Source organism: Diadema setosum, chromosome 18, assembly GCF_964275005.1.
Source record: "Diadema setosum chromosome 18, eeDiaSeto1, whole genome shotgun sequence".
Lineage (NCBI taxonomy): Eukaryota > Metazoa > Echinodermata > Echinoidea > Diadematoida > Diadematidae > Diadema > Diadema setosum.
Genome location: NC_092702.1, coordinates 3,370,564 through 3,378,536, shown reverse-complemented (window position 1 = coordinate 3,378,536; position 7,973 = coordinate 3,370,564). Strand labels below are relative to the sequence as shown.

General features: G+C 37.9%; 1 protein-coding gene across 1 annotated transcript in view; it reads left to right on the top strand.

Moving 5' to 3' along the window:
• Nucleotides 1-4,729: 4,729 nt before the first annotated feature.
• The window catches only part of LOC140241655 (rho-related BTB domain-containing protein 1-like), an 83,999-nt gene continuing 80,755 nt past the window's right edge, over nt 4,730-7,973 (top strand). The window contains exon 1 of the mRNA XM_072321398.1: nt 4,730-4,887. The gene's annotated coding sequence lies outside the window, so the exon portion shown is untranslated. The remainder of the gene's footprint in view (nt 4,888-7,973) is intronic.

Sequence of the window (7,973 nt, the reverse complement as noted above, 5' to 3'; positions counted from 1 at the left end):
AATGAAACGCCTGTTTCCCAACAAAACCACTCTATCCCACCGGAGGAAGACATGGAAGTTATGTAGGTCCTGCCATACTCAACCTACCTGTAGACAAAGGAAGAAAAATTGAAAAAAAAAAAGATGGAGGAAAAATTGATTTGAATTTATGTGTAAATTTATACATAAGCTTACACTTGAGCTTCAAAAGACAATTAAAGGACAAGTTCACCTTCATAGACATGTGGATTGAGTGAATGCAGCAATATTAATAGAACACATCAGCAAGAGTTTGAGGAAAATCAGACAATCCGTTTAAAAGTTATGAATTTTTGAAGTTTCTGCTTAGTCACTGCTGGATGAGAAGACTACTACAGCATGTGATGTCACATGAGTACAACGATATAAAGAAAATATAAGGACAATTCAAGATATTTTCACTTTTCTCGCATAACAAAAGAACACTTGACTTCCCTCTCTCAGAAGGCAAGGGGAATAATATTACCCTTAACATACGTCAATGATGAGTCCAGGAAATGTGCACTTTTTTCAAAAAGTAAAATTTTGTTAAATTCTCTTTATATTTTCATGTGACATCATACACTCTAGTAGTCTTCTCATCCAGCAGTGACTGTTCAGATACTATTAAAAATTCATAACTTTTGAACGGTTTGTCCGATTTCGCCCAAAGTTTCACTGATGTGTTCCAATAACATTGCTGCATTCACTCAATCCACATGTACATGTATATGAAGGTGGACTTGTCCTTTAAATTCAACGCAACTGGGTTTTTAAATGGGCCCTATTGGACCCCCCACACCACCACATCTGCACTAATGTACTACCCACATGACTGACCGCAGTAGCGAGGTGTCAACATGGCCTTCAAGGCAAATTCAAGGTACATGTAAATACTAAAACTTCTAAATGCAAGCTGATATCAAAAGCCTAAAAAAATACCGGTATGTACTTCTTCAGTAATAATCATAATTTTAAAATGTTTACATTATTAGTTATATGTATATTACGAGTCATTACATAACACCTCAACTTTCAAATGTACTCTTGAGCTCTTCTCACTGTCGCTTCTTTCTGGAACTTGCCTAATTTGTATGATGACGCAAATTTAGACACCTAAATTTTACAATAAGGTTCTACCACCTACAGTTGATATTGACTGGAAGGACCATCTCACACCATTGACATCAAATACCAGAGGCCATGCTAGCCGATTCTGGATCCGATCCCACACTCCAGCTCACAAGTTTTCTCTTCATCCTTCTTTCCCAGCATCTGCAGAGAATGGAACAACCTGAAGAAGGATCCTGCAATCTTCCCATCACTCGATGTCTTTAACAAGGCATTGAGGGAAGCCCTCATCTAGCATCCAGTTATGCCGAGGATTTTTAGCAGCACTTCACATGTATGATGTAGGGCCTAGGCCTTTAGGGTCCACAGCTACAGTTCACTATATCATGTAAATAATGATTGGCCCTTGAGGGCCCAGTCTCTCAAAGTGCCATGACGGCATGCACACCACTCTGTAGTGCGCTGATCTTCAACTATGAAGGATGCACTTCTACAGAAAAAGAAGAAGTCTAGAAACATAGGTACGGTGGTCCTACTAAATTACAGGCTACATCGTCAGCTCGACTGTGTGCAGCATGCAGCAATAGACTGTAGATCCCGTCGCCCACACACGTATCTCTATATGTGGGACCAAATTGACCGAACGTGAACACATTACCGAGTCAACTACCACCATCTTGAATCGAAAAATGAGAAAATAACAATGATATTACAGTGAACTTAACTTATTGGGCAATTATGATCGGATTTCCTTCTATATTAGTAAAATATTTTGTAGACTTACGCAAATAATGAACACAGAATAAAGCAGGAATACCAAGCGTGTGAAGCCCAAGTATTATTAGCCTTGTGTACATTCGTCGTATAAATGTTTTGTGATTTTGTGACAGATTGTCTAGGACAGTGGTGTTCCTGAATCAATAAAGAACTGGTCTTAGCTTAGACGAATCATGGAATTTATTGAATTATTTTGTATTCAGTACTGTGAAAATACGATAAACATGACACTGCTCTGTTTGTAGACTTTTTGTTCTTTACTCAATTTCCAGGCGAAATCTCAATTCTTCTCACAATACTTTTTGACTTTGCACTCTAATTTCTAACAAAACAAAACGTTATAGAGACTAAAATTGTTCTCTCATTCAACATTATTTTAGTAAACAATGGAAGGCAGACCCAATCGTGTATTCAGTGAGTAAGTTCAGAGATCAGCATTATTTTGTGACAATCATTTTTCTGATCAATATCTCTTTATTATCTAAGAAGAAGGGCGCACAGAAGGGCGTAGTTATACAGTCGTTCATCTCGACCATGCATATTGGTCAGGTTGTTCAAATGACCAGTCTAAACAATTTAAACATGTGTTGTTTTGTATGTTACTGTTGTTGTTTTGATTGGGGACCATGCAGCTATAATTTATATGAGAAATTTGTATCATGAAACAAACATTCTGACTGGCTGCACAGCACCCAGAGAGCTCAGCGAAGTATGGTTGTTTTTGTTATGCAAGTAGTTTTTGTTTTGTTTTGTTTGTTTGTTTGTTTGTTTTTTTTTGGGGGGGTGGTTAAATTGAGTATAGTCACGTCACACTCCTTAACTTAAAGTTCATTTATTGATCCTTACATCATTATACTGTACCACTGGTCATTTCTACAAGTCGCCCCCCCCCCCAAAGAAAAAAAATATATATATATATATCAGTATATTTCATTTCCTTCAAATAATTCAATAACAAATCAGTCATACAGCTGATCATCTTGCATTCTCTATCTACATTCATAACAACCTGTTTTGAAAATTCACGCATGCACCTGACGACCTATGGTACCCTACCCAATCTTCACACACGTGTACCTCTCACACCAGTGGTGGATCCAGAGGGGGGCGCACCCTCTTTATTTTTGGTTAAAACAAAAGAAATAAAAAGAAAAAATGGGGGTGTGCACCCCCTTAAATTTCTTTAAAGTGCCTCCCCTTTCTGGAATTCCTGGATCCGCCCCTACACACCTTGCATCAAACACACCTGATACAATGCACCATATATCTTTGTGATTGTAAAAAAAAAAAAAACAACAACAACAACAACAACAATACAAATTATGAAATCTTGTGCTAAGAAATAAAATTCGGAAATTAATCATCCATGGCCCTCTTCATCTCCATATACTTTATTTTCTTTTTGTATGATCTTTGCCATTCCAAATAAAGTGGAAAACATATTCTTTTTATTTCTAAAAGAATCAAATTTGGCACTATATTAATGAGGATAATTCAAGTTTGAAAGTGCAAATGCTTCCAAATAAATAGTTCCCCCGATATAGTGAGACCTCTCTGTTTCCATGAACCCAGCAATCTCTTTATTTTACTCAATATCCCCCAACTCAACCATAAAATGTCCCAATGTATATAATATTTCTGTCACAATATTTTCAAACTCCAAAATCCCACATCATCTGTATCCTTTCCTATAACGATTATAAGTGTTTTCTTTGTATAAAATTGTCATATAATCCACTTGCTTTTCACTGAAAGCTTGAAAGTGGCTAAGTGCTGTTTTTATGTCATGTACAGTGATAGAATTGAACGTAGGCCTACTTCATAATGGCCAAAATAAATTCCTTTGATGTGATCGTCATTCCTCAATGCATGAGCCAAAACTTTAGTAACCCAATAACAAAAATACACCCATTTGTATAATGAAAGTGGAATATAAGACCTGCCGTCTTACTCATTGCATAATGATTACAAATTAAATCCCATAGAAATATGACCCCCATGTATACAATTTTTTTCTGATTTTTTTTTTCATCTTCATTTTCTTCATCAGCTTGTGACTTTATTTTCCCTTCTGTAGGTATATCATCATCAAATATTATTATCATTTGTAAAATGTTCAGAAAAGTAATTTCTTTGAATAATTTTGTATGAAAATACTTGAAAATACATGTACCATAAATTAAACAAGCACTACAAGCACACATATCACTGTAAAGTGTATACGCAAGCTCAAGTGGTGGATCCAGAGGGGGTGCACAGGGCGCCCCCCCCCCCTTTATTTTGGTTTCTTTTTATCAAAACAAAAGAAAAAAAAAGAAAAAAGGGTGCGTGCACCCCGTTTAATTTTGTATAAAGGCGCCTCCCCTTTACAGAATTCCTGGATCTGCCCCTGATGAGCTCGCACATACGGCGTATTCTTGTACTGTATGTATTCGTCTGACAGAATTATTACTCAAGTTTTTTGAACGTCCATCAGTGCACAAAATATCTATGGTCCTTTGAAATAGGCTAATCAAGGAAAACGTTTTGATAAACATACGACAGCTGGCGTTTATACCTATCGTGGTTAGCCTTATCGTTTATCCGCGCGTCTGTCTTTTTCCGTGTATTGGACTTGTGATCGATAAGACACTGTTCGTAAGTATGAACAGCCCTTTTGCTCGATGACCTCAACTGAACAGGGTGCCCTCCTGTGCATGCTGCTGCTGTCGTCGCTCGCCAGCCAGCTGTCAAGTCAACATTGCAACACATACACTGCACTGCGCAACGTAACGATTGGATTGGTGTTTGGGAATTTCTGCACTCTGATCAAGATCTGCTATGCTGGACCTGGAAGTGAGTGGTGTTGTCGTGTAGAGGGTCATTTCTACGGTTTATGATGAGCTGACGATTGATGTTGTCATCACACCGAAAAAGCTCCTGACTCCGACTTGGACATCGTCTCCATCCAGCGACTGTTGCTGTGCTTAGTTTGATAGCATTTTGTCACCTTACTTCGCCAAAAAGCTTTCACATTCAGTCTGCGCTTGACTGTGTAACTGTGTAAGTAGAAACGTAGTTGAGCACCACACCACAGGCCGACGACGTCCCGTTCCTTGTTTATCTTCCAACCGTTCTGGAATATATCCCAGGTCAAACTGTTCAGTTATCGTAGATCCCCTACTCGTACTGCTGTTATATAGTGTTAGTGTAGTAGTGAGGTTCTACTTCTGGAACGAGTGATGCGGAACAGGGTCTAGACAATTGACAAGTGCACATTTATTGTGCTCCCTGTTTTCATTGCTTGGCACCGAATGAAGCTATTTCTAGTTAGCAAAGAACTCTAGAATCCAGGCCCGTAGCCAGGGGGGGTGCGTCGGGTGCGTACGCACCCCCCCCCCCCCCCAAATTCTGAAAGGTCCACTTTTTCATAATAACGGTTTTTAGCAATTCTCAAGATAACAATCCAAATAAATATAAAGACACATTATATGCTACGTAAATGTGGAAGAGTACGTTTAACAATGTTAAAAATAATTGTACGAAACCCTTTTGTTGTATGAACCATCGGATCGTCCCCATGCACACAAACACAAATGTTATGTATCAATTTGTGCGAGCTATTATTATATTGGCACTGCATGCCATGGCCCTTATGGCGCGTGTGACCGGTGTTTTTTTTTTCCACTGGCCGCCCGAGTACGTGCGATTCGTGGATGACATTGAGGTTGACACTTGCATTTTTTCACAGGAACAGAGGTAAGTGGATGAAAATCTAATAGCCTCAAGTTTACATATATGATAAAAATTAAAGAAATTTCCTCGAATTTACTATAATCGAAAACCTGAGACACTACGTCTCACAAAGATATAGTAGGAAAAGCCTGAATGTTGCAAGAGCTCCGGAGTAAAAACAGTCAGTGAAAAACCCTATGTATAATAGCATTGTGAGAGCGTTAGACTGCATTGTGACGCATCGTTATTTAATTTACATTCTTTATTGATATATTTTCATAAATATCTCAGGTAATGAGTCGGATTGGATTACAATTCTCACTTACAGCTTTGTAGAAGTCTGAGTCAACAGTATCACACAGTGCTTCAAGACGTATTATAGTACAAACGATTTCTTGAGCCTGCACCGTTTCAAGCTCTGTTCTGGATACGGCGGTAGAAACTCATTCTTTTTTGTTGTTTATTTTATCATTATTTACTATTCTCTTTTCTAACTTACAGGTAGCGGATTTCTTTGCAGGCCAAATTCGGAAATGTAGTGTTGATTATTACTTATACATTTTCTCATGTTGTGACAGTTCTATTGGTTCTCATTTTAAAGTGAGCCAAAACCTAAGAACATTTTCAACTATAATTTCCAAAGAGTATTATGCAGGCACGCAAACTCATTTTAGTTGTATTTCATTTAAATGTAATGGGTAAGAGGGTATGAGAGAGAATGGAAAGTGCTGAGCTATGAAGTAAAATGGTAAAGTAAAAAGTTTTTCAGATAGTATTACAAAAGAAACTCAGTGTTTTCTTTTTTGTTTGTTTATTTTATCATTATTTACTTATCTCTCTTCTAACTTAAAGGTAGTGGATCTCTTTGCAGCCCAAATTCGAAAATGCCTAGAGACAGCTAGTAACCAAATATGCTACTATAATTAAATAGATAAGAAATAACCATTCCAGTATGTATCTTAGTGTGCACAGTAAGACAGATCAAATCAAATAGGAAAACATCTGAGCACTAAGCCTGAGGTCTGAATTTGCACTCAACTTCTTCCAATGGCTAACGGATGTTTAATTTTTGAATTTCACTGACCTCCAAATTTCACAAAGAAAACCTTCTTAGCATGATGGTTAATATGACATTTGACTGATATTGGAGATGTTTGCGAATCGGATCTACTACCTTTAATATTATTAAATCTAAAATGATTATTTGAAAGTTCGGAAATGCTGGAAATATCCTACCAGAAGGAGGCAAAATACAAATGGTTCACATTTACAATTCATTTTGTTTTAAAAATTTTCTTATTTATTTTCGTTTTTGACAAACTCGCATACCAACGGCTGATATACTGTAAAGTGAATGTTTCATCTTCCAAACAGCATCCAATGGGATGGAAAACTCCAACAGAAAGGTGGACACCGTGACCATACTCGCTAAAGAAAACGCGTAATAGGGGTCGTTTTTTCTCACGGATTAGATGGAAAGTGTGATGTACGAGAGTATATAATCAAAGGGTATCAAAGAGGCCGAGATTTGGGAAAATGGTATATTGTTCAATCATGATGAAGTATACTTCTTTAGGGTGCAGGAAACATTTAAGGAATACTTGTTTTTAAGGCCCCAAAAAATCATATGATCATTACTCGTTTAGGGGCCATTTTGAAAGTCCATGTATGAGCATGGTGTCCACCTTTTAATTGTCGCTACCCCTCCTGGGACAGTGTCAAAGGACCGTTTTGTTAATTAACGCAATCCCCCCTTCCTTTAAAAATCCTGGCTTCAGGCCTGCTAACGCGGGTATACAATAGAAAAAATAAAAGTTAAAACAACACCAGGAAAATCACTATTCTCAATTTTGCGGGGCGCTACGCGCGCAGAGTCTCAAACACAATTAAACTTTGCAACTTCCTGGCAAAATGAGTTTTTACTATTTCCTAGATGAAATACCGTAACGCGATTGCATGCAACAGACAAAAATACAATTTTCCTCATTAAAACAGTCAAAATTCACAATTTGCGGCGCGCTTTGCGCGCAAATTCTTATACAACTTTTGTAGTTCGGTCGTCCAAAGAATATATATATATATATAATTGTGTGTGTGTGTGTGTGTGTGTGTGTGTGTGTGATCATTGGTATTGGTACCGAAGGTCCGTTTTTTTAGTGACCGCACCCCCCCTTGACAAATCCTGGCTACGGGCCTGGAATCTACTCCTACTAGACAACCACTCGGTAGATTCTACTGCCATGTGTACAGCGACAGGGCAGGCTGTGTATAATTACTACCTGAGGAAGGAGGAGGTTAAGTGATCATCGGCATTGGTTTGTCTGTTTGCAAAATAACTCATAAAGTTGTAGAATCTAAACGGATTAAAATGAAACTTGCATAAAAGGTTGGGAAAGAGTTCCTTATGTCCCCCC